Raw genomic sequence first — 26,329 nt, forward strand, 5'->3', positions numbered from 1 at the left:
GTGAGGCCGCACCTTGAATCCTGTGTTCAGTTCTGGGCCCCGCACTTCAAGAAAGATGTTGAGGTGTTGGAGCAAGTCCAGAGGAGGGTGACCAAGCTGGTGAAGGGTCTGGAGGGTCTGACCTACGAGGAACGGCTGAGGGAGCTGGGGTTGTTTAGCCTGGAGAAGAGGAGGCTCAGAGGTGACCTTATTGCAGTCTACAACTACCTGAAGGGAGGTTGTAGTGAAGTGGGAGTCGGCCTCTTCTCCCGGGCAACTAGTGATAGGACAAGAGGGCACAGCCTCAAGCTTCACCAGGGGAGGTTCAGGTTGGACATTAGGAAGAATTTCTTCTCAGAAAGGGTTATTAGACATTGGAATGGGCTGCCCAGGGAGGTGGTGGAGTCACCATCTCTGGATGTGTTTAGGAAAAGACTGGACATGGCACTTAGTGCCATGGTCTAGTTGACAGGGTGGTGTCAGGGCAACAGTTGGACTCGATGATCCCTGAGGTCTCTTCCAACCTGGTTGATTCTGTGATTCTGTGATTCTGTATTTATTATCTTTATTCTAATAGCAAAACCAGATTGGCCTACTTCATCCCAATTCACATTTTATGTATTGCCGATAAATTTGGCTTCAGACTTTGGATGAAATGAGCTACAAAGTCCCTTAGAGGCTCAGAGATCTGTTTTACAGAAATAGATATTCTATTTTATTATAATTTTTTTCTGAAGTTCTACTGAAGAAAAAAAGCTGATCAGTACTGATCCCTTGATATGTCACCATTTTTATTTACAGTTCTAGTTTCATCCAGAACTAAATGTTTATTCTCTTGTTATTAGCCTATCAACATCTTTTTATTTTATTTTTATAAATACGTTTAGAGTCACAGCAATGCACTGACTACAGTTGCTGAAGTTGCTGCGGTATGTGTTTCTGAATCAGAGAGCTGCTAGCCCTGAAATGTTCCAACATCTTCTATAAGAGATGTCAAGTTCTTTAATAGCACATATATTAAATATTTTGAGCTATTTCATTAAGCTGTTATAAAAAAAAAAGTTGCATCTTCTCTAAATAATGTAGCCATTGTGTGAGAAAATGGGGCAGTTCTGGGAAGGGAAGTAGAGAAGGGCTGCACAATTAAATCTAACACCCCAAAACCTGAAATTGAAAAAGTGAACGTGTAACAGATAGATGAACAGGTGCACAACTTGGTCTAGGTTTAAAAATGCTAATTATATTAAAATAATTCTGTGTCAGTAAACCGTCTCCTGGCTTTAACAATACCCACGTAGTGAAAACAGATTTCAGAAAGCATAGCCTTATTAGTAACTGTAGACAGATGGCCCCTCTATTTAGCATCATTTCTTCCACTAATTCCCCAAACAGCCTGAGGAAACTGCGTTTACCACAATCTTCTCAGATACCTTTAGCAAGCAGAGCACTACTCATCAGTATCAGAATCACAGTCCTGTCTGTCATATCATATTTTGAGCACATCCAGTAATCTGACCTGTCGCAGGCGCCAGCCAAGTGGAAATGACAGTGAATGACAGTAACAGACCAAATAATATGGCTGCCAGGAGTGCAGAGAGAGCCAGGGACCTCAAGCAACTGAACCACAAATCCATTAAATGATTTAATTTTGTGTATCCAACTGTGGGACAATGTTTACAGCAGGAGAGAGAAATATATGCACAAAAAATAAAAGTGTGTATAGGAATAAACAGTTTGAGAAATAAAAGTACTCTGAGGAGAAGTTAATCTTACATGCTTGATTATTCCCTTTTTTGGAGATGCTACAAACTTTACATGCACATGGAATAAACTGTTCTGTAATACAGCATTACTTTTTCAAAAATGATTCACAAATGAAATTGGTTTTGACTGGTAATGCAGAAAGGTAAAAAGCTACCATGTTCCATGAAAATAGGTTAGTCAATTTGATTTTTGTTTAAAGTCATTTTCCTATCACTTTCACTTTCCGGCTGGCACTGCAGTGGCTGAAATGCAGAAAGAATGTGTTTTTACTTGAATTAAAGATACAGTTTCATTCATGTATTTGTTCCAGGCTCATCCTTGCATCTCAAATGAAACCTGAAAAGCAAAACTGGTGTAAAAAAAAAAATGACACAATGTCATACATATGCTTTTAGGTGCTGTAAAACTTTATTTTTCTTTTAATTTTCTCTATCAAAGGCTAGTTTGCCTCATTCTATACTAATTATTTCTAATACAGTTAAATCTAGTTAAGAAAACCCTAAATCCCAGGATATGCCTATGCTGTGCTTTCTGAGGATCTCATAAGGAGGTGAGGTAAAGATCTACTGTCTCCCACTTTCTGTCAATAGTATGGTTTTGATATGTGAAGAACTTGGGCATTAACTCATGCCAAAGTAAGATGCTAAATGTCCATGATGATTAGGCACTATTCATTCAACCACATAAACTGCTTGTAGCTGGAAAAAAATGTTTATAAAACATACACAAGAATTGGAAAAGGTGTTTTACTTTTTTGTTGTTGTTTTGGGTTTGTTTTTTTTATTGTAATGTTATTGTATCCACTTAGGAAGCAAGATAATTTTCTTTAATTAATAACAGCTAGATGTGCCTAGTTGAAAAGAAAGTCAGCATGGTACTCTTTTATAATTCTTCCAGTTATAAGACAACCCAGATCAAGTACACCTGTACAGTCTAGCAGCAGTGCAACTGATAGGACTCTATAGAGCACTCCAGACAACAGTATATTTTAAGGCTAGAGACGCTCATTAGATGAAGGTTGAACAAAGCTTCTGTAAAGCTACGTAAATGTGTGATCACACTATATAACATGTGCTTTTGATAAGAAGCAGCACCTTCCTCCCAGTGTAAAATCATGACTATGTTAGAACATTGAATTTGCTCTTCTGAATAACAAAGGTAGAGAATTTTGTCCAAGAATCCCTGCCTTTAGCCAAGAAACTTGCAGGGGATGGATTTCTTTCTAGCAGTTTTTTCTTTTAAACTATTTCACTCTGTGAGAGGGTTTTAATTTTTAGCAAGCAGCTCAAAAAAAAACCCCAACCCCTATAGGAAAAAAACCATTTTGTTTTAAATTGATCAAATTCCCAACTGCCAGCAAAAGGGCTCTCAGTCAGACTTTCTCACCTTTTGAAAGAAATTGCATGTCACTGTGATATGTCAAACAGCATTCCATGCTCCATTTTCCTAATATGCCACTAAGTCAAAGGATACATTTCTAATGTTTTGAATGAAGGCCAAAAACAGCCTTCTGGGTAGATTGAACTGGGTTCAAGAATGTGCTGCTTGAATATTAGTCTATGTTCATTTAGAAGCTTGAGATGAGCACGAGAATATGCTTGGAGGGGTAAATATGCTAAATCAAATACACAGTTGTAACTGATGAACAGTTATTCAATCCTTTGTACACAGCCGTGGGCAGATATGCTGGTCGCAAGGCTTTTCCTCAGCTGTCTGCTGCAAAGCCAGTAATACTCCAAGGCAACTGAAGCTTGAACAATTCTTACAGCATGGTGGGTGTATCACAGTCCTGTACCTGGAAATGGGACATGAAGATCGTAGACAGGAAGCATGCTGGGTTTTAGCTCAATCCTTGGCATGACTTCTCGTGCAAACACAAGCAAAAGAACGTAGGAATATAAGGGGATTTTTTTTTCTCATGTATTCTAGCTGTCCAATATAGCTGAATATACTGCCTCACGTACCTTTCTAATTTATGTATATGCAGCTACACACACTCAGATATTCATTTATTTTATCCTTACTGATAGCTTTGCACTAGTCTAAAGGAAAGCTTTGTATGGTTCTAAAAAAAAAAAAAGAAAAGAAAAATATTTTATCAAGATAAACAGAGGGTTTTTTTTAAAAAAGATCTTATGGAAGTTTGTTACTCATTTCCCAAAGAAAACATTAAAATCTTGATTATGAAGGCTAACGCCAGCAAAGCCAATAAAACTGGTCAGTCTTACAGCAAAACAACTGCCACTACTGCTGTTCTCCTTCCTTCTAGGTGTTGCAAATACTGCCCTATTTCAACAAGCAATGTGGAGTGTATCATTAGATGCAGAAATACTGCTGTTCATGGATTTTTCTTTTTCAAGACTAGATTTGCCTGTGTGTTTTCCTTTTTGTGGAACTATAAATTAAGCCCTCAGAATGACCAGTTACACTTTGATGCATACTAATCAATATAAACATGTCATTTTATAATTAATTCTGAACTAATTAGCAGTAATTAGCTGTGTCTGTCAAAAAAAATCAGCAGTCATTTAGAGTATATTACTGTCAGTCAAATATATTTTAAATAAATTTTGATAACATTTCTAGCTTCAATTAACAGAACATCAGAATCTTGCTACAATTTTCTTCGATGTTATTCTAACACATGTGAGGAAGGGACTATATGCATATTTATGGAAGAATATTTCCAACTGTGTTACTAATATTATAGTGGCTTGAATCAAGAAAAATGCATTATCCTCACATAGCTGAAAGAGTTGAACTAGAAATATTATAGCCGGTGAGGGGAACAGAGATATATAAACTACTTTATTAAAGCCTAAACCAGAATTAGAAAATATAATTTTGTTTTCCATTCTTTCAATATAACTTTTATGATACTACTGATTCTGTAGCTCATAAATCACTGCCTAATAATATCTTCAAAATTAGATTTTTTGTAGATGGCTTTAAATTTTAGGTCCAAGGTGGGCGATGGAGCTGTATCTGGGTTAGGCTTCAGGGGATATTTTTCCAACTTGTGATTGTTATCAATATCAGGCTAAGAATTGGATCCTTTCCATGTTGTGGTCAGAGATGAAGCTTCATTACAATTATGAATAAATGAGAAATACAGCAATGAATGACTAAGCATGTACAGTTATTCTAGATTTATACCGGCTCTTATATGCCTGTGTAGTTAGATGCTGTTAGCTATTTTGACTACACATCTAAAAATAAAGCACCTCTTCAACAAATAAGTAAGTAAGTACAATCAACTTTTTCAAAGACAGGAATTGTAAGAAAGTAAATCCTTTTCCAAGGAGTGGTAGCACAGCTATGGGGCAGGAAGCCACAGAAACTTCCTTTCTAATGTGGACTGACTCGATGAGAGTCACCTACCATTCCCTTCCACCTCTGTTTGTCAAAAAGATGCTGTGAAGGAAGAAAAGAGATCAGGAAGTAATTCCTAGGTCTGCAATCCACGCTCTAAAAGGGATAGAAATGGAATGGGTTGAATATACGTCAAATTTAAGGTAAAAACATTGCTGTTTTATGGACTCGACAGCAAATTTTGCATGGAACTACACTGCTAAGAACACTTAAGTGGAGAGCTGATAAAATCAAAACAAGAAATACATCCCAAGAGGCAGCTCAAGCCTCTTGCCATATGGGGCTTTTTGAAGGTGAACCTATGGCTGTCTTTATAGGTAAGAGCACATTTTATGCTCCAGAACAAGCAAATGATTTTGTACATGATAGTGCACTTTTTTCTGGATGTCTCCTCTTCCACATTCTTTTCAGCATTTTCCATGAAAGCAGAATGATCTTGTTTCTGACCATTAAGTCATTAATGAACATTAGGCGATGAGACAAATCAGGAAGGAAATCCCCTTTCAGAGAAGAAAAAAAAGAGACTTAGCAGGTAAACAGATTTGCAAGGCTTCTTCCAAAGATCATACAGTGTGATATTACCTGTCAAAGCTGAATTATGTTTTTTTGTTTGTTTTTTATTATCCTTTTCTGCAAAAAGTGAATATCTTGGGTTATGGTTCTGTCTCTGAGGAGTCTACAACACTCTAGAGATTTAGATGGGGTTAAATGCTTTGTTGCTAGGTTTATCAGAAACCACAAGAGCAAAATAACACACCATCCTCTAATTTCAACACTGACATGAAATGAACCCCTGAAACTCCTGAAACTCTTCAGGGGTTTGCTATCAGAAACATGTCCATAAAAATGTGAAATCAAATCTTGAAGACTGAACATGACCTTGGAATATAATTGGAAAAAACTGTACAGAGTCTGGGAGAAAGGTATTTCCAGAAGTAAAAAATACACTTTTTTGGAAACCTTTAAATATTTTTTTTTTGCTGAAGATTCATGCTAAGACTGACTCTTTGAAAGCACATTCTTGAACCCCTTCCTCATTCTTTTTCCATGTTTTGAATGAAAGCTTTGTTTAAATATTAAGACAAATTAAAAGAAGTGGCCCAGAAAAAAAAATAATTAAAAAAAGTTTCTCTTAGCATACAGTCATCCAGAAAAAAGGGAAAAAAAATGTGTCAGCCAGCTTTTTTTTTTTTTTCTTTTCTTCTCAAACATACCTTATGGACTTATTTAAAAAGCAGCAATAATTCATTAGAAAATAGGCCAGTACAACAATGTGAACAAAAAAGAGACCAGGATACATACAGGTTATCATAATGTATCAGGTTTTTCACACGTTTCTTCCATACAAAGTACCTGGTTTTCTGAGCTTGCAAATGAAAATATCTCAGGGCTTTAACTTGCATTTACTTAGCACGCAGTTCTGATAGTTTAAGAGGGCACCACATGAACTGTTTGTTATTATTTTTCTCCCTTTCCTATGTTCTCATGTTGATAAAAATGGTAAAATGAAACACATGCTCACAGCACTGTGTGAAGTACAGTGGCACATCTTAAGCTACCCATCTCCTCGCCCAACAAAGAGAGTAGCATGAACTGACATTGCTTTCCAGGAACACGTGTCTTAAGTACAGAACATGATTCTTGCTTCATTTCATGCTATTTATTAAAAAATAGTGCACATCTTCAAGCTAAAAATTATAATACAATAAGCTAATGTAGTGTCTGCAATTTTTTAATAAAACAACTGAATGTCTAAACCATTGCTTCTAGGTGTAATTAAGAGGTTAGATACATACCCCATCTGCATAGCATCAATGCTGCTATGGAAGTAATAGCTGTTTTGAAGCTTCAAAAGTTACCGCTTCTCATGGGTTTTGTTTCATTAAAACTTGAGTATCATTATACATTGTTTCACTGAGATGTTTGCTTTAAAACCAGTCCAGTCCTAGTTCACTTGGAAGACCTGCTCCTGCTATTCTCACTTACTCTCTTCATCTAGGAGAAGAGCTTGGATGAATACTTCCTTTGAAGTGTGGGGAAGGAAGACACTGTTACATTGCTGAACTTGCACTGATACTCTTCTTTCATTCTTCTTAGCCCTATGCTGGAGACTACACAAAGGAGAAAAAACATTACTAATGAAGGGACCTCTGCAGACTGTTAACTGACATGACCAACAAGCAAAAAAATGAATAGCATGCAGGAAATGGTAACTATTGTCAGCCAAGAATGTCTTCTCACTCTGGAGATGCTGTGTCAGGGATAGATAAGCTGCCTACTGGAGAGAGGGCACAAATCCACAATGTGGTGCAGTGCCTGCTGGAGGGCTAAGGAATTCTAAGGAACGAGGTTAAAGCTGGGTTAATTGTGCCTGCCTCTGAGAAGGAATAGAAAGCGTGGGCAGAGCGTGAGCCTAACATGGCTGTAATGCTTTCAGCTCAGGAGCTAAAGCTAAGTCAAGGTATCACTGCACACTGCTATGTTCATGGTGTTGCCATAATCTCACAGCCTCAACCTGATTTTTCTGACCAGGAACTCTTAAACTCAAAACCAAAGGTCTGAGCTACAGATCCTTCCCTGAGGATGAGAACGATAGGGACAGCATTAGAACACCACCCCCCCCCACCCCCCCCCCCCCCCCCGCTCTGTTGCCTCTCAGTCATTATTTCCTATTAAACATATCTAGGGAAGTAGAGATAGTGTTTGTACTTTCCATAATGATAATTTCAGACCAAAGGTCCACGTCTGGATTAAGATACAGATTTGTTATTCTGTGTAATTATGTCCTGCTTCGATCTTACTAGGATCATTAAAATACGGAACCAAACAACAACTTTACTAACTCCTCCTTCCCCCAGACAAGATCTGGATCCAAGAGGGAACCAAAGCTTTTTTGGTTCCCTCTTGCTTAACACTTTGCCTCTGAAACCAAAGTACCTAATGTGAAAAGGGGCTGGTGATTACTGATACAATACAGAATCTGCTGTTAGAATGCCTTTTCATGGTTGTGATTCCCATTTCTTTATTACATATTATATTCTTAACAGGTTTCTATTCAATGTACGGAACATTTTGGTTAAGTGCATGGTAAACAGCCAAGGAAATCTGTAACTTCCTTTGAACTCTTTCTGGAGCAAAAGTTACGCTTAATTATAAATTGCTACCCTCTTTCTTTCCATTTGAAATTCTCAACTATTCTAATTAGGCTTCCCCAAAGGTCAGAGAACATTAACAGTCTGGGCACAGTCTGGCTTTTTGAAGTGCTCGGAAATTTACTGTTAGTGCTATTTGAGGAAACATAAGAGAAACCCAGATGCCCTGGCTAGCATAGAATAATTAATAATAATAGCTATGTAGTGATGACAGATCCAGGTTAATTGCATACTAATTAAAGGCTATAGTAAAGCAAATGACTGTTTGCATTTGAAATAATAGCTTGTGGCCACAGTAATTCACAGAAATGTGCTGCATCCTCTTGGCAAGATCTCAAACGGGAATGAAATTCATTTCAGACGTGTACACATGATCTAGTCTAAGAAGTCAAGAGCTTTGAGAAGCTATCTGCAGTGAGACAGTGACAGTTGTTAGTGAAGAAGAGTTTGATACGAGCTCAAGTTAAGTTCTGAAAGAGTGAATGCAGAGAGTGGCTGGCAGAGCTGGGAGTCAATCAAAAGATAATTAACGGACAGTGCAGGGTACGAAGAACTATTCAGCATGAAGAATCAGATCTTTAGTTCGGGGCAAACAGGGAAGGAGCCAGGAGGGGAGTCCCTCAGTTAGCTATTCCTGGATGCTTAGAAAGCAAATGAAGGAGCTTGTCAGTTGAAGGATGACTGGCTGAAAACAGAGCGCTGGCCAGGTAAGAGCTATATTAGAACTTGGTGCTGTTCAGAAAACTGTTTGAGGCTTTACCTGAGGGGTTTTTTAGTGTTCTGTGAATTAGACAAAGTGAAAGAGATAACAGGTTATTTCTGAGGAGGAAGAATATCTGATACATTGAGTAATCCACAGCTAAACTGAACACTCTGAAGAACTTCTCATGTTATTACATTTGGGGAAATAGTAAAGATGTCCAGAAAGACAACTTGCACTCAGGCGCTACTAAAAAGTACATAGACTAATCGTAGGTTGCCATCCTGGATTTCTCCTGTGTCTGATTCTTATTAGACTTTGGGCACATCCAAACTAGAGGGAACCACATCCATTCCTTTGACAAGAGGGAGAAACGGAATATAGGAACTGAAAGAAAAGAAGAAAGAATTGCATTTGTATCTAGTGGTTAGATTCAAGTATAGCTGAAAGTCAAAGGGTTTTGGATTATATATTGTTTTATTTACAGAACAATTCAATAGAGAAATACAAAATTTGAAATAAAAATAACAAAAGCAGTGAAATGAAATAGAGACCTAATTAAAAAAAGAACCATTATAATGATACGTATTTGTATTCAGTTCTAGCCTACAGGCTCTATTGACATGCCTCAAGGACCAAATCTCTTCCCCAGAACCTTGCTAGAATGCATAGTCATGTAGTCCTTCCATTGTATTTAAAGTAGAACTGAGTCTTCCCTCTAAAATAGTAAAGGATATCAGAGAGGACTTGCCCTGGAATGCCTTGTCCTGGAAAAAATATCAGTATCTCTTCATTGTGGATACAGATGGAATGAGAGTTGACTGTAAACAACTTCTAACCCTAAAATTCTAACTTGGTTTCCTTTGTACACAATGGCAACTCTTAGAGCAGATCATATATATGTGGTGTTTTTAATACTAAAAAAAAAGTCTGTATATTGGATATTTCCTTATGTGCATTTTAGTGTTTCATTATTTGTTTGAATCAAGAAAATAATAAATGAAACAATTTAAAATTATTCTGTGCTACACTGGAATAAGCAAAGTAATACCCAACTGATTAAGAAGTTAGGAACATTCTAATTAATATATCCTGTAGAAAAATAAATTTGTGGCTAGCTTTCAGAATTTCTTCTGACTGAGCAAAATCCTTACACCGAATCAAATTTTGTGAGGATGCCCCATTAATCGTGTTTTTTATAGTCCAACTAATGTAAACTTTAAATACAAATGTGTTCATATTGGTAATAAGAAAGTAATAACTGAATTAGAGCCATCAGAGTTTCAGAAGAATTGGGCCATATAAAATTGTTTACTCAAAATCAGTCTTTAAAAGTTTTTTTAGCAAAAAAATAAACTATATTATAAAGTATTTTCCTGTGTAAATTCTAATTACCTTTATGAAGAGGCAAGACCTGTAGCTGACGTTAGTTGACATTGTAAGTGTGACTTCAGCAGTGTAATGGTGACTGATATCAGTTGAAGAGTTTGTCCAAACTGATTAGCAAATATTAAATACATCATGTGTCCTTATATAGGTATGCCTATTTTGTACTGTAAAACTCTGCAGCACCAACTGCAGTTTTTTTCCACTGTTTTATATGGCGCTCTTTTTTTCAATATAAAAAGAAGTGACTCAAGAATTCTTGCTCTTGCAGTTGAGCTTGCTGATAATGTGTTTTAAAATAATTAATAATAGGATATTCAGTTCTTTTAGCAGCTTAAGTTAACTCAAACTATGGGGTCAGAATTTTAAAAAAGAGAGATGGCTTCATGCACTTTGAAATCAATGTGCAAATCTGAGAAAACTTGAACAGGTGGAAGCTAATGGGGCTGAAACTTTGCAGGACCCGAGCTAGATAAATGACCTGCAGCCTACAAAGTCACTCATTTTCTAATATACACAGTGACAAAAGATTAGGATATAAGTAAAAGTGGCAAACTTATTTAAGCAGAAGGGAAAAGTATAGTTTTGCTGTTCAAGGCATTTGAGGTATATTTTTTCTGAGGAATAAGCTGTTCACTAAAATAAAAAAGAAGAAAAATTTTGAGAGAAACCTGAAACCCACTGAGGCAAATGATGAAGGGTGAACAGTTACCGCTGATATTAAGAAACTGCTTTTGCAGGACAGGAATTTAAAGAGATCACATCTGAAAGACACAAAGAAAAGTACTAACAGAAAACAATTTAATGTTAGGGTAAAACAACAACGATACCTGTCTACCCCCCAAATGTTAAAACAGTTAGAGAGGCATACTAAAACCAATGGTTACAAGTCTGGAGACATGCACTGTACCTTCTCCTCCCTCCCTCCTCCCCCAGAGAAAAAGACAGTGCTAGAACCTCAAAAATGCTTTAAAGGGTGAGTTTAACAACACAGTTTTCATTTTCACTATGTAAGTAACAAACAGACCTCTAATCAACAGATATGAGCCCATAAGAACTATTAATACAGAAATTCATGCTACAGTGTGAATAAACAAGATAATTCCTACTCATGGCATTGAAGCAATACTACCTTCATAAGTGAGACGGGAAAAGTAGAAGGGCCAACTATTCTGACAGAGAGAGGAAACACCATGTTAAGTGTAGGGACAACAAGAAATCTAAATTTCTACCTGAAACTAATAGTGAGTCTGGAATCCTTAAAATCTTTAATTTTGGGGGAAAAAAATAATAAATTAATGTCAGTTGGGGACAGAACATTTTACAGCAAATGAGATAAAAAAGAGATATCCAGATGTTTCTGAAGACATAGAAAACCTGTGAAACATTGTAAAAGCAAGCTATCAGCAGAAAATCATGCCAGGAGTATGAACACTGCTGTTAACTATGATGCTTGACATGTAGAACATGGGGCAGTTTAATAAATTGACTAATAAATTGACTGATGACTAGTGAAAAGAGTGTCCTCAATAAATACAGTAGAAAAGAGAAACATCAGTCAAAATGCGTGTTAGCCCAGAAAAAAAAGTAATAGAACAGTACTTTTGAAATAGCGCCGCATCGATACCCCAGGATAGCATTACTTGGACAGTCTCAGCTTAAATTCATGCAGTGTATTAGACACTCCCTCAAGATACTTGCCAAACGGACTGCAGTAACTGCAGGTAAATACTTCCAGTACACTGCTCCCCACTAGAGTTTTGAAAGGCTGCTCCTCAGTGTATCACCTGCACAAGGAATATGTCAGGAAAAAAAGGCTACAAGCATATTAGAAGAAATAATAGGATGCAGAGTCACTGGTGGTAGATAACATGAGGGGCATGTAAAAATTCACTTCAGAGAACATGACAGCAAACTGAGACGTCTCCAGGAGAAATCACCACCTGTTAATAGTCTAACAATCACCTTTTGAAAGTACTCACATAAGTGGCACTTTAACCTGCAAAATAGAATTACAACACACCAGGACAATCTTCACCAGATACACCATTTGTAATGAGATGCTTTTACTGGACTTAATCTGAGGGATTTTTTTAGAAAGTAAGGGCTCGTCCCTAGAAGTTTGACTGTTTGCATTGGCTTCAATCAATCAGACTATCTCAGAAATATGCACAAAACAGAAATAAGAGATTACCAAGCCCCACCAGGATATTTAAGATATTTACCCCAGTTCATTAAACTAACAAAGCATGCCTGTGAAACCCCAGGCTATACCTCAACTAAAATTAATGAACTGCTGTGTGGGCTTCACTGCAGCTGCTAACAATACTGAGCCTTTTTCTAGGACCTTCTGTTGGACCTGTGTAAAACCTGGGGGTGCCTGATGCTGCTTTGAATCAGCAGAACAAACCAGATCATAAAAATTACACATGAGGTAATGTAAGAAACTACTGAGATAAAAAACACATTTGCACTGCTCCTGGTAGTGCAACCCAATGCATAGTAGATGTTAATGCTTGTACAATAGATAAAAGTAACTACAATTCTGTTCAAAAAATTTCTTTAAACCTGCACTGAAGGGCTTAATGTAATTCCAGCATAGCATGTCAGGCTCCTGCTTTGTTATGCTTTTTGAAATAAAGGTTTAGGCTAATAGTTTCCTCTCTCACACCTGGAATATTGTGATGATTTCCATCAAATGCTGGCAAGTCCGATGCTTATGAGCCATACCAGATTACCTGCTTATATTTACCACTACCTGCAAAACTGAGACTAAGCATTTGTGAATGCAATCTGAAATGGTGCTTAATGCTAGAGAAGAGTTACTCCTGAGTTGTACAGAACAAAAGGATAAAGCCTCTTTTAATACAAAATATGCTGTTGGCTAGATTTTACACACTAGATTCTGAAACTGGTACAGAGTTTAAGGAAATATTGTCATTTGACTACAATTTGGTTACTTTGGTTTAGTTTCTGTGGTGCGTTGGCTGCCAGACACCCAACCAGCCATTCTTTCACTCCCCCTCCTCAAATGACAGGGGGAGAAAATAAGATGAAAAGGTCGTGGGTAGAGATAAAGACAGGGAGATCACTGATCAGTTACTATCACTGACAAAACAGACCTGGCTTGGGGAAACATTACTTTAGTGCTAATTAAAATAGAGCTGGATAGTGAGAAAAAAAGACAATCTCTAAAACGCCTTATCCCCATTCTCCCTTTTCCCAGGTTCAACTTCACTCCTCCATTCCTGACTCCTCTACCTCCTCCCCTCTGAGCAGCGCAGGGGGATGGGGAATGGGGGGCTGCGGTCAGTCCGTAACAGCTCCGCTCTGCTGCTCCTTCCCCCTCATGTTTTTCTCTGCTCCTGTGTGGGGTCGTCCCAGCTGCAGTCCTTCAGTATAACTTGCTCCAGCATGGGCTCTCTACTGGCCATAGTTCCTTCAGGTCATGTCCATCTGCTCCTCAAGGTCTCTCCCGGGGCCTCAGGGGGCATCTCTGCCGGGGCGCCCGGAGCCCCCCCTCCCCTCCTCCTGCTCTCCCCTCGGGGCTCGCAGGGCTGTTTCTCACCCCGTTCCCCTCAGCCCTGGCTGCTGGGCAGCGTTTTGCCCTTTCTGACACAGGTTTTCCCCGAGGCGCCCGCCCGTGGCTGAGGGGCTCAGCTGTGCCCTGCGCTGGGGCCGCTGGAGCCGGCTGGAACCGGCTGTGTCCGGCGCGGGGCAGCCCCGGCCGCTCCCCACGGGGGCCGCCCCGGCAGCCCCCACTGCCGCTGCTGCTACCGGCACCTGCGCACCGTCACCCAGTACAGTTTCAGATCTGTTTTCTGTTCTCCATTCAATTCATAGATTGAAAAGTCACCTCAGCTACAAGGCTTCACAGAGGCGTTTACTAGATACTGTCTTCCACTGGCTGTTTAAGAAAGACATTGCCTTTGAGCTGGTACCTGAGCATCAACTCAGCACTGCAGGCCTGCAGTCTTCGTGAATGGACGATGACGTTAGGTACAGGTCTTCTTTTTGAGCCTGTCCCCTCCTTAGCCTCCTGAATGTAAATATAAACAAGTAATTTTTAATCTCCTGTGAGTTTGAAAATCAGCCAGATCAAGATACTACGTAATAATACCTGTGCTGAAGATGTGGTGTCTTGACAGTAAGTACTGTTAGCTTTGTGCGTACTTGTTTCTGGCTGGTCCAGTAATCGTAGAATCATAGAATGGATAGAGTTACTATGATACAAGTATTTCTCTTCTTGTAAAATGCTAAGTAAGAAAGTATGCCTCCAAAATATCATAACATTTTCATTTTTGTTCATAATTTTTACAACATATATTTAGGAACTACTTTTATATACTTTCCTAATAAATAATGTGGCCTACTCCTAGTTCAAGGTATTACTAAATATAGCCAACCTAAACCTTGTTAAGAAGAACAACAAAAAGTTGAGGGGAAGATACTACAAAAAAATAAGACAGTAAGAACCGAAATTAGGCTTTCTGTCATACAAGCAATATGTAACCAAAAGTGACTTTTGTAAAGCTCTTACAAGGTAGAGGCAAGATTTTTTCCTAAATAAAGCACTTTTCTGAATCAAACATCACAAGCTGCAATGACACTTTCCAATGAAGTGCAGTATTATTCTATGTTCTTAGGATAGAAGTATTTATTTCACGGTTTGGAAATAACCTGCTCAGAACTCAAGCTAATTCATCTTACCCTTCCAAATCATGGTTTCAGGCTGCAGTTTTCTTTCAAACTTAATAGTAAACAGTTTTGAGTACCTGTGTTTTTATTCTCTGCACAGTAACACAAAATAGCATTTATTTTAGGACAAGATGACTGCAGAGAAATACACATCCTTAAATAACTTGTATAGATATGTTAGGTTTTAAAGTGTTTTTTCATACACCCTTGGGGTACTGGAGTGTACAGGTACAAACTCTGTGTTCTAGTCTACATCTCTGGATGCATCACCCCAACCTCCATTAATGGCTCTCTCTGAACCATTTCATAATCTGTTTCTTAGCCTCTTGAAGCAGAGCAAATAGGTATGATTTTCTGCCAAAGTCAAGATCTCCAATATATTTTTCCTAAGATTTGTGCCAACTACTCAGGAACTCGGAAATCACATAGCAAGTACAGCTCTGACAAAACTTCACTCTCTTTGAATGCCAATTTGTTCCTTGCAGCTAACATAGTATGCTAAAACCCACTACAAAATTTCCATATTTTTTAGGTCTGACTGACATCTGTTTCATCACTCTGACAATTTTGAATCATCAAAAGTTGCAAGGTGTTTCTCAGTCATCTGTCCCTTGCCAAAGAAATGCTGGTTAATCTCAAGTGAATCTTTTATTTCTTCTCTGCACTTACCACTGTTGCCCTCTAAACTGAGTCCTGCAGCATGATGAGGGGTGGACTGCTGCTCCAGATACCCAGTTCCTATATTTTTATTAGATGACTGTTCTGACTCATAGCTCTTTGAGACTGAGCTTTTGTCACTGTTCCTAATGGAAAGCAAGTACTGACAGCATAAATCAGTGACCCAGGCTGGAGCTGTTAATTATCTGAATATACCAAAATATCTACTCTTTGAATGAAAAGTGGCTCCATATCTTTTAAAGAAATTGCTGATTCATTTTGTGAGCATGCATCTTCAGTGTTAATATTCTTGTAGGTTCTTGTGAAACTAAGAATTGCCCATTGCCCGTTTATTACAAACCCCACACTTCTGTTGAGGAAGAAAATCAGACAAATAGAGGAACTTTTGTCTTTTCTTATTACTAGAGAAGTCAGAAATAAAAGATTTTTTTGGAGAAATATCTTGGAAATCTTACAGGAGGAATTGGATCTCTTACAATTTTATTAGTATTTCTAGACCAAAAAAATCTAGATAAATTATTCAAAGGAAATCCTCAAGCATTTTTTTTAATTGCCCAGCCCTAACTTAATATCATTTGTGTATCCATACCACAGAGCATTTTTCTGTAGTTTTAGTAGTCCCTCCTTCCTTACCCTTAGAAAGTGACACAGAACTTAGTTTTGCTTTAGAAGTTACAGCAGTTAATACTGCTCTGGAAGTACGTTGGTGTATTCTCCTTGAATCAGTAGATTGAAAGCTGAAGGAAGATATGTCTGGTAGAAGTTTGGTAGGGCTTTGTTCTTCTCAGAGCACTCTTTCTACAGTTTGGCTGGAGTAGAAGGGTTTGCCAAAGAAGGGAGTTCTGATTAGTATCTTGAAAATATATAGATAAAATTGGGTATGTTGTGAGTTTTTGCAAATTAAATGACCTCCCTGCATTTTTCACTTAATATCTGCTGTCAAGACAGACATATGTCAGACCAATAGAGTACAGCTATGTCTTCTGATGGTGAATACTTGCAAGAGTAGCTGATGAGATTGAGCTTTGATGTACTCAGTATATTAAAATTTTCATAACAGAAACATTCAATAAATTAGATGTGGAAATGGAGAGGAACCAGCAAAGAAATCTGAATGCATGGATCAAATTTTCACATGCACATGAATTACATGATTTACTCTATGCTTTTTAAAAAAAAGATCAAAACAGCTAATCTATATTGTAACTCTTCTCAAGTTGTTTTCTGTGTCCTAGGAGGACAGTAATACTTGGCTAACATCACTTTCTGATCCTCAGCCCTTTTTGCCTAACAAATATATCTGATGCCTTGGGGAAAAGATTGTTTCCATTAATAGTCACTTTGGTAATTCTTTGTATTCTAATACTGTAGGGTTTAAAATTGTCTGCACCATATGTTTTTGACAAACTCCTCAACTTTTGATTAAATTAAAACAGAATGTTTACGCTTCTCTGAACAGCATATGATGTCCTGTTGAAAAAACTAGTACCTCCTGAATAAACAATAGGCAAGGTTTTGTGCAACTGAAATCAATAGTACATTCACGATTGTGTTCAGATGGAAACAGAAAGTTCTCTACACAACACTTGAAAAATATTTGAACATAAATACATAAATTTCCAGATATAAATAAATAGATGTGGCAAACAAAATCTAATGGAAATACTAAATGGAGCTTGATTTGTTTCTATTGAAAGTTGAACACTACTTCACACAGAGGAAAACTATTAGCATTGTATTAATGTACATTCAATTGATGGATGAATAGATCTAACGATTTGTGCTCTTTGAGTAGGTGATAAAGCAGCAATTCAGCATCTTGACCAAATGCAACAAAATGTCCATTTGCAGTGGAAAAAAATGTTATTTTAATAGAATATTTATCTAGTCCTTTTTATGGTGCAGATTTTGGCCCCAAAACACAGACTGCTTAATGATCAGAATATTTAATGAATATGTAACAAATCCTCTCGACCAACATCTTTCTACTGTCTATAAAGGGACAGTGAGGCTGACCATTTCCATCTACATTGTATGTGTGGGAAGTTAGATGAGAAAAATTTCACTGTTTTGCACCTGAATTCTTACAGGTGTAACCAAGACTGTGTTATGTAGCCAAGGCAGCAGCACAATGTATAGGCTAAACGCTGGCTGCAGTATCCAAGGATTTTTCTATGGGTTAGTAGGCAGGCAGGCAAGTAAGCAGAGGGTGGTTGCTCAAGACAATACTACTGGAATATATTTAGCTCAGTCCCTACAGCCACAATAGTTTGGGACAATTCAAAAGGAATATAGTCAGTATCAGGAACTGAGTTGCATTTTGTCTTCTGGTAACTACTGGAGGAACCCTTTTTTGGCAGAATGAGAAACAGCACAAGTGGTTTTGGTGTTTATGCGAAATGTTTATGGCCACAGCTACAGTTTTGTTCTATATTAGAACTAAGTGAAAGATATTTGATAATTAGTTTTTAGCTGTCATCATGTTAAGATCAATAGGCTTTTCACTGTATTATTAAAGTTTGTCTCTGAATTTTATGTCTGGACCCTGAGAGTATCACCAGCCCTGACTGTCCCTGCCCAGTGCCTGCCAGCTCCCCACCCTGCCCATGACCCAGGACCCCATGTCAGCCCCACTGGGCCATCAGACCCTGCCCTAGTGATGCCACAGCAGGGCCAGTCTCCAGCTCCCCACAGCCCCGCCTTGCTGGCCATGGGCACCCTCAAGCTCGGGCCATCCTGCAGGCCCATGTCGTGGCCCAGCCTCAGCCCATCCCTGTTGCCAGGGAGGGTGTCCTGATGCCTGAGACTGGGGCTGCCCTGGTGCCACCATGGCTGCCCTGCTCCTGGCTGGTGTGGTGGGACCATGACCCATGCCATGCCCAACCCCGTGGAGCCCCTGATGCTCATGGCCCCAGGGAGCTGCTGGCCCCCACAGTGCTCTGATGGGATTTCAGTTGTCTGGCCATGCGCAAATCAATTCACCATCATTTCTGCCCAGCTCCCCCAGAGTCTCAATATTCTGTGCTCTCATATTCAGTAATTCTTCACATCAGATATACATCTGTGTTTCACCCCCTACTCCTCCCTGCCAAAAGTCTTGCTCAAACTAACTATAATGTACACCTGAAGCTTTTAAAAGCAAATGACAGAGAATGAAAATAAAATGTCTTCTTGTCAATGAGATTCACAATGCCACGTATTGGTTTATCTTTCTTAAGGCAATGCATCTAATTGCTGAGCCAGTCAGTAAAGTATATTTAAGAATTGTCCTAAGTAATTAAATTAGGCTACTCTAGTTTTCTTAAACACACATTAATCTTTCATAGTGACATCAAATTTGCAAACACCTTAGGGAAAAATTCTGCAGTAAATAATTTGTAAATGTAATAAACGTTTAACCTGTAAAATAATAGATGAGGTAGAATGCTTCAAAGCAGTTCTGGTGTACTTTTTTTCCTTGATTAAAAAAAGTGAATCAGAGCTGCTTAATAATTTCATTGTATCATTCATGCATAAAGTCTACTGTGTTGTATTTGATTCATAGGAAAAGGGGCAATTTGTATATGTTTTAAACAAATTTTTTTAAAAAAGTTCACATTTTAAAAGTTCAGATTTTCCTCATGTTATATTTGGTAAAGTGCATAGAAGCTGCCTTGTTTTCCTACTCCAATTTAAAACTGGAAGTGGGAGAAACTTAGTTATGATTGGAATAATGGTTATTGGCAAAAGTATATAGATGATAAGCTATAATGCAAGAAATGCTACTTTTTGGTTCCATGGCCTGAAACTAGACTGAGAGACATGACCAATGTTGGAAGGTAATTTAGCAATATCACTTCTAATGTTTGTGTTCAGCCTGAGTTAACTTTGCGTGCAGGTTCCTCTCAGTGTGAGGCAAGTGGTGGCATTAGAAAGTTACACAGCAAGTCTCTGCCACTCCTGTTGAAACTTGGCATGGTGCACCCGGGCTGTACAGCATGTGAGCTTCTCCTCCAAGTAGCTGAGCCACAGCCATTCTGAGAGGAATCAGTAGTAGCTGTGACTGCTCTGTCAGGTGGTGCTCATCATCTCACTGAATTAGACACCCTGTGAGCAAGAGCATCAAAGTGTATCAGAAACTGAAAATGCTACACTCTGTTCTAGAATGAGGCAAGTGGGAAATATATGCTATGGGCATGAGCATACATTGAAACGGTGTTCGCAATTTGCATGCATTTGGTTTTCTGGGAACAACCCTATGGAAATCCTGTTTTGTATGCAAGTGAGTACTTCATATGAATCCGTCTATTTTTGTTTCTGTAAATCACACACATTGTTTTTCGATGTATGTTTTATATCACTTATTTGCAGAAGTGATGGTGTGAAAAACTGAACGCGCAAATGACTATGTCTGTATCCAAACTGAATAGCAGATGTGTGCTACAACATCACCTGAGTTTTTGGTTGTTCAGGGGATACTCCACATATTCTGTGACCAGCTCAGACCACATTATATCATCCTTTTAACTTATATGCTAAGATTTCTTCTTTATAAATACCAGGATGCAAGCAGGGCACAAATATGATCTGGAAATGAGAAGAGCTTTTGTGTCCTGCAAGTCTCTGGCTTTGACTACAGTAGCAAACAGTTTGGACAAGCAGAAGTAAATTTGTAGCACAAATGCTGATGCTGAGAAACTGATGTCCATGTTGTAGCTGTCTACTATAGAGGGCAAAATCTGATGCTGAGGATCTAACATGCATGCTATATACATTTCAAATGCTTTCTTTTATTTTATTCTTTCAAGCTTAGAACTAGGCCTAGACTGGTTCCATTAAGTGGCATTAAATGCACTCCTGAAACACTTTCTAGCTTAAAGCTATCGCTAGAGTGAACCAAAACCTAGTAAATGGGAATTATCAGAAACTTTGATTCAGAAGCAGTCATGATTTGAACCGCTGTGTTCATGGAGATACATTTGCAGTGAGTGAGTTAGTAATACACAACTGGAAATTAGATTAACATCGCATGAAGGAAATTTCCTTTAAAATTAGGCAGTACAATTGGAATAAGATGATAGAGCTCATCTTATCGATTTTCAGGTGTATAAAAGTTCGGTATCTAGTTTACATTAATTGTTTAGGCTTCCAATACAGGTAATAGCAACACAGGTAAGTATGGTGAATAAAAAAGGTTGGATGTATCATCATTGTCTTAGAATGGGTGGAATTATATTTTGGATGTAAGAAACTTCTTTCATTGACATTAGAGAAGTTTAGAGCAATGACAAGTTTCCTAATTTTTAGGCAGCTCAAAGGAGATAGTGTGAGCCCTAGTTCTGGTAAAAAGAAACAACATGAGCTTTAAGTTCTCACTGCTTTTCAGTGATTTTATGCTGAAGGCTATATGTATTAAAAAAAAGAAGTCTGTGGTTTGCGCACACTTGTCAATTTCTGATTTTCAGAAGAAATCATGCGCTTTGGAACTTTGAGGAAAATGGATGAAGCAAACCAGTGGTTCAGTTGCTCAGCTGGTATGCTAGAGATGTTTGAATGTATCGCCATAGTTTCACAAATAACTGAGAACTAAACTGATCTTATGGGTGAAGTGCTATTATTAAACATTTACACATAAAAGTGTTTCAGGACTTCAGATGGCATGGAGGGCCAATTGTGTCAGGTTTCATACAAAGTTAATAAAAAACAATAATGCTAAAAAAAGAAGTATATAGTAAGACTTTGTCAGAGCAGACTTCCTGGGGCACAGTTTTCCAGTTACAACAATGCATAGAGGAATCTGATGCAGTAGTTAATTTCCTATTGAGCAGTGTTTCTAATTTCAGATGACTGTTAATCAGTCATAGAGGGAACACAATGCTAGATCTGTGTAGGACTCCTCAAACCAGGTTATTGCACCCATGCTTAAGGGTGCAATGATTAATCTTTTCTTCTCTGCTTCCATGTGACAAAAAGTTTATCAAAACTAATGTGTCAGATTGTTTCAGCTTCAGTGAAAATGTGTTTTGCCTTGTCTGACCAACTCTATTTATCACGTTCATGTCAATTTGCTGATGAAAAATCCAGTTTGAACTAGTGTGAAGTTTTCTGAAAAGGCCTGTCTAGAATTTGTAACTTAAGAGAAGCTTTGCTATCTGTAATCCTTCCCATTAGCAAGCAAAACCTGTTTCAGGGATTGGGGAGACTCCAACACTACTCATGGGACTATCCACTCATATGTCCAGAGGGGATCTATAGTGAGACATTCCCAACAGTACTGCAAGAACTAGAGCATGCAAAGAATTTGCAAGAAAAAGAAGTAATTCCAAGAGAGCAGGACTGCACAAGGGAAGACTAAAAAATATCCTGTATTAGGGACTATCTTTTGGATGCGTATAAAATTTGCAGGAGGATGCCTATGAGGTTCTTTTTGGCAATGCTTTTACTTTACTGTATTTTAGGTGTTTTGCTAAGCATCAGCCCTTTCACCTGGCGTAAAGATTTAAGAGCAAGCATAAGAATCCCACACTTGCTTTTCGTATTAATTTCTAGACTCTGTTGATTGTATTAAAGTCAATAATAAAGCTCCTAGTTTTTCAGCAGGATCAAGATCTGAGTATTTAACTTTCCTATGGATTTTGCTTGAAAACAGAATCCAGTAAAGGACTCTGCATTTTTTTATATTAGAAGCCGTGAAAAAATTGTTTGCCCAATTAGAAAGAATAAAGAGAAAATGTTCATTTTCATAAATATAACACAAATGTTATTACTTGATGAAACAATATTTTCAATACCATAATAATGCATATTATACAATTTTTATTATCATAAACCTAATAATTTAAGGGAGAGGAAAGCCATTTTCTTCAGCATGGGTCCCACGTGGTCTTGCACTAACACACAATGCAATTACATGTCTCAGATGAGGACTGGATAATAATTGTGACAGATGGACAACAGTCTGGTAATAAATTACTATTTCATAACCAAAGTGCATAAGGGAAATTTCTTTTAACTTTATGAAAAAAAATGTCATCCCAGCCAGGTGGTTTAATATCAAGAGCAATGAGTGGACAGGCTCATAGTGAATGAATGCTTTGTAAGTTAGTTTGCCTGAGAACAACTCAGCTGTTCAACCATCTTTCCTAATATGCTGAGATTTAATAATCAGGCTGACTAGTTGTGGAGTGTGTTTGAGACTGTTCTTTTGCCTTCATTTGTCTTCCTCTTGCTCCAAAAGTGTAGTTAAAGAAGTTGTGTCTATATCTGTTAAGATGTCACTACAGCTCTGTAGCTGATCTACAAGCCTGCTGTCTAACTTAATTTGGTTTATGGACAATGTAGGTCTAATTACTTTAAGCAAATTTTTCGTGTGAAATTCTTTCTTCCTCCCTAATCTTACAGAACATACTTTTGAATGTCTGTATCAAGCAGTTCATCCCTGAGGAGAAAGGTTTGCTGGAGAAAAGGCCAAAAGATTTAATGGTATATTAGTCTGTTAGCTTTGGGATATGGTTCCCTCAGGTGAGAGTTCAGATCCTTTGAGTCTTTTGAGTTACTACTAACAAAAAGTAAATTATTACAGTATCACCTGTACTGCGATGCTATTAAACCTTTTTGACAACGCATCTGACGGATATCATAATACTGCTGTTGAGGGCAAGAGTCTTTTTCTGCCCTTATTAATACTCATCTTGCAATGGTTAAGGGGGCAGAGCCTCTCCTAGGGTCAAACATTGTTCCCTGGAAGAGGCTATAGCAAAACCAACGCTGAGCATGCTTAGACTTCATTGTGATTTCAAGTGCCGCTACTTTCAGACAAACTTCTCTTTGTCTGTTGCTCATCTGAGACCCACAGGATCTTGTTCTGACATTCCTGAGAGGCACCACAGGCTCTGTGGGGTTAACACGCAGTCTGCTTCCAACTTTTTCCCCTCCCAAGCAGAGAGCAAAGCAGGTATCGGTATTATTGCTGCTGTTTTGGACACAGATTATGGATACTGGAGCATGACGAAGTAAACTAAAGACTAACTTGAAATGCACTGGACTGTGCAGAGCAAGGCACAGCACTAGTATTGCTACAGAGGGTGCAGCGATGTAGTAATATCAGCACCTAATAATTGGTGTCACAGGCATCTAAATTTACAGTGTTATAATGACATAGTTATATTAGCTATTACCAGTGCCATGATGAGGTGTACCTTTGAAACTGTTAATTTAATCTCTTGGGCTTCTGTTTTATTTGCTCTAGTTCAATTATTTGCTCTTTCAATAGATCTCCAGCTGCACTACTTGCAATTAGCTCACAAAATCCTGTCTTTCTGACAATTAGATTGTACCATTTTCGTTGCTTAAAATAAGGGACAATGAATTTACAAGAAGTACAGGCAGCTTAATGAGCATATCACTACTATATCCCCGTCAGAGATACATTTTACTCCTCATCCTTGCATGCAGCAAGATATTTGAGCTGGTAACTAGATGTCACTTTTGGGACACTGTGCACCCTTGTAATCTTGAAATTGTCCCTGTTCTCTCTGCCATTCCATTCAATCTACAGGTGAGCTATGCAAGAAAATATTCCACTAGTTCCCTAAAAGGCTGTACAAAGTTGCCCTCACCATCATATATGGCTAGACATAGCAGGGCTGACCTTAGTATCTTACTTCTTGGGAACCGCCTCCTAATTTCTGAAAATCATTTTCTTTTGTTGTACAGATGGTAAAACAACAATAGCAAACCAACAAAATAATCCTTCTCCCTCAAAAAGCCAACCCTCCAACAGCTGAGAAAATGCCAATATTCTGATCTGTAAAGTTTTTGCATGTTCTGGGTTGTTTTTTTTTCTTTCTAATCTATTGCAGGATTTTCATTTTGTTGCTGAAATCGGACACAGACAATTATAGCTCTTGGTAGCTCATTAACAGCTCTGCCTTTAAATCAAAACATTTAAATAATGAGTTGGTCTAATTTGATTTCCCTGATGACTGTCAACAATTGCTTGTCTTCCCTCTCTTAATGAATGATTCTGTTCTTTAATTGGGAAACTAGTTCCTGGGCTAGTCCAAGAGGTAGATCTTTCATGATTGCTTATGCTTATGTACTTTTCTTTATATTTGTCGTAAGTCATTATTTTATGGTATCTTAATTCTTTACTCCACTGTAAGCTTTATGGAACTGAAATTTCTATTTATACTTCTGTAGTTCCATGGATGTGTGTTCCACACCTTTACTGTGAAATTTATTCCAAATAGAGAGAGTGAGGACTATAAAGACCTTTTAAAACTGTATCTGAGGTGAAACATAATGATTATATAGGAGTCACAGCAGTGATTAATAACCTTTATTTCAACTGATACATAAACTGTATTTTCACAAGCACTGTATTTTTTTAAGCTCATTTCTGAAATCTCTCAAGACCTCTTTCTCTTTGTGAAATATGAACACATCCTTTGATACTTATTAGTGAGGTGAGTGAAAAGATGGAGCTACAACTCAGCAGCCCTACTTGTTTAGATGTTTCAGAATATTGTGGTACAAATATTTAGAGTTTACCTGTTCTTACTGAGGCTGCCAGAAATATAGACCATGCTTCAGTAAATCTTGCTACAAGAGTTAGGGAAATTATGGTTCCCCATTGTCTGGCCTGTCTCACTTCTGAAAATTATTACTTATGTCACAAAAGGGGCAAAAGGTTGTGCCTGAGCCATTTCAAGTTGTCTTTTCAGCGTCTAAACTTACGCCATAGATGATTGTGAGTCTGAACTAAAACAGTAGGCTTAGCAGTTGCTAAGATACACTTACCCCTCTGCTGCCTTTGCTAGAAGAGCTGCTACCGGTGATGTGTGGGCAAGCTATAGCTATAACTATAGCAGGGAGTGTTGGTGCTTGTCTACTACCACCAGTAGAACTGAATTCTATTGTTAAATTCTGCCAAGGTGGCAAAGCTGTGGGGAAAGAAAGCATATGCTCTACTTAATGCAACTATGCCTTCGAAACTCTTCGTGCCAGTGCAGCTTTACTGAATGCAGAGTGCTTCTGTGGGTTTAACTGTTTGTGCTGTTTCAGGAAGATGATATAGCTGAGCTGGCAGGAAAACTGGAAGCAAGTATTTTGTCTCCACTAAGAGAAACTGCTGAGAGACCTATCATATATTCTCTAGTATAGTCATGTATGTTTTCAAGAGGCTGTGATATGTTTTGTCTGTATATATCAGAAAAACTTGTATCGGAAGCGGGATTAATACCAAAATTAAAATAAAACATCAAACACAAAAATCCTTATGGTATTATTTCATAACAACCTACTCATGTGAAAGAAATCACAACAGCAAGGAGTAAAATGGAAAAATATGTATTCTCTCTCATTTGTTTAGCAGAGCCATGTTTTTGAGAATTTTGTCTGTAGGTGAAATAACTGGCTGAAGGCACCCACTAATGATCTCTGTTATGACAATATCTGTTTATACATTTCTTAGAGTTGCCTTCTGCCAGTACAAGTTAACGGGTTGACACTTAAGTTATTCTCTCTCTACGAGAAAGAAGAATAGAGCGAGGAGGAAAACAAGCAATGTAAATGTGGCAAATAAGGAACTGCATGCATCCCCAAGTTGGGATATGGAGAA

This window comes from Nyctibius grandis, chromosome 3, assembly GCF_013368605.1.
Source record: "Nyctibius grandis isolate bNycGra1 chromosome 3, bNycGra1.pri, whole genome shotgun sequence".
NCBI lineage: Eukaryota > Metazoa > Chordata > Aves > Nyctibiiformes > Nyctibiidae > Nyctibius > Nyctibius grandis.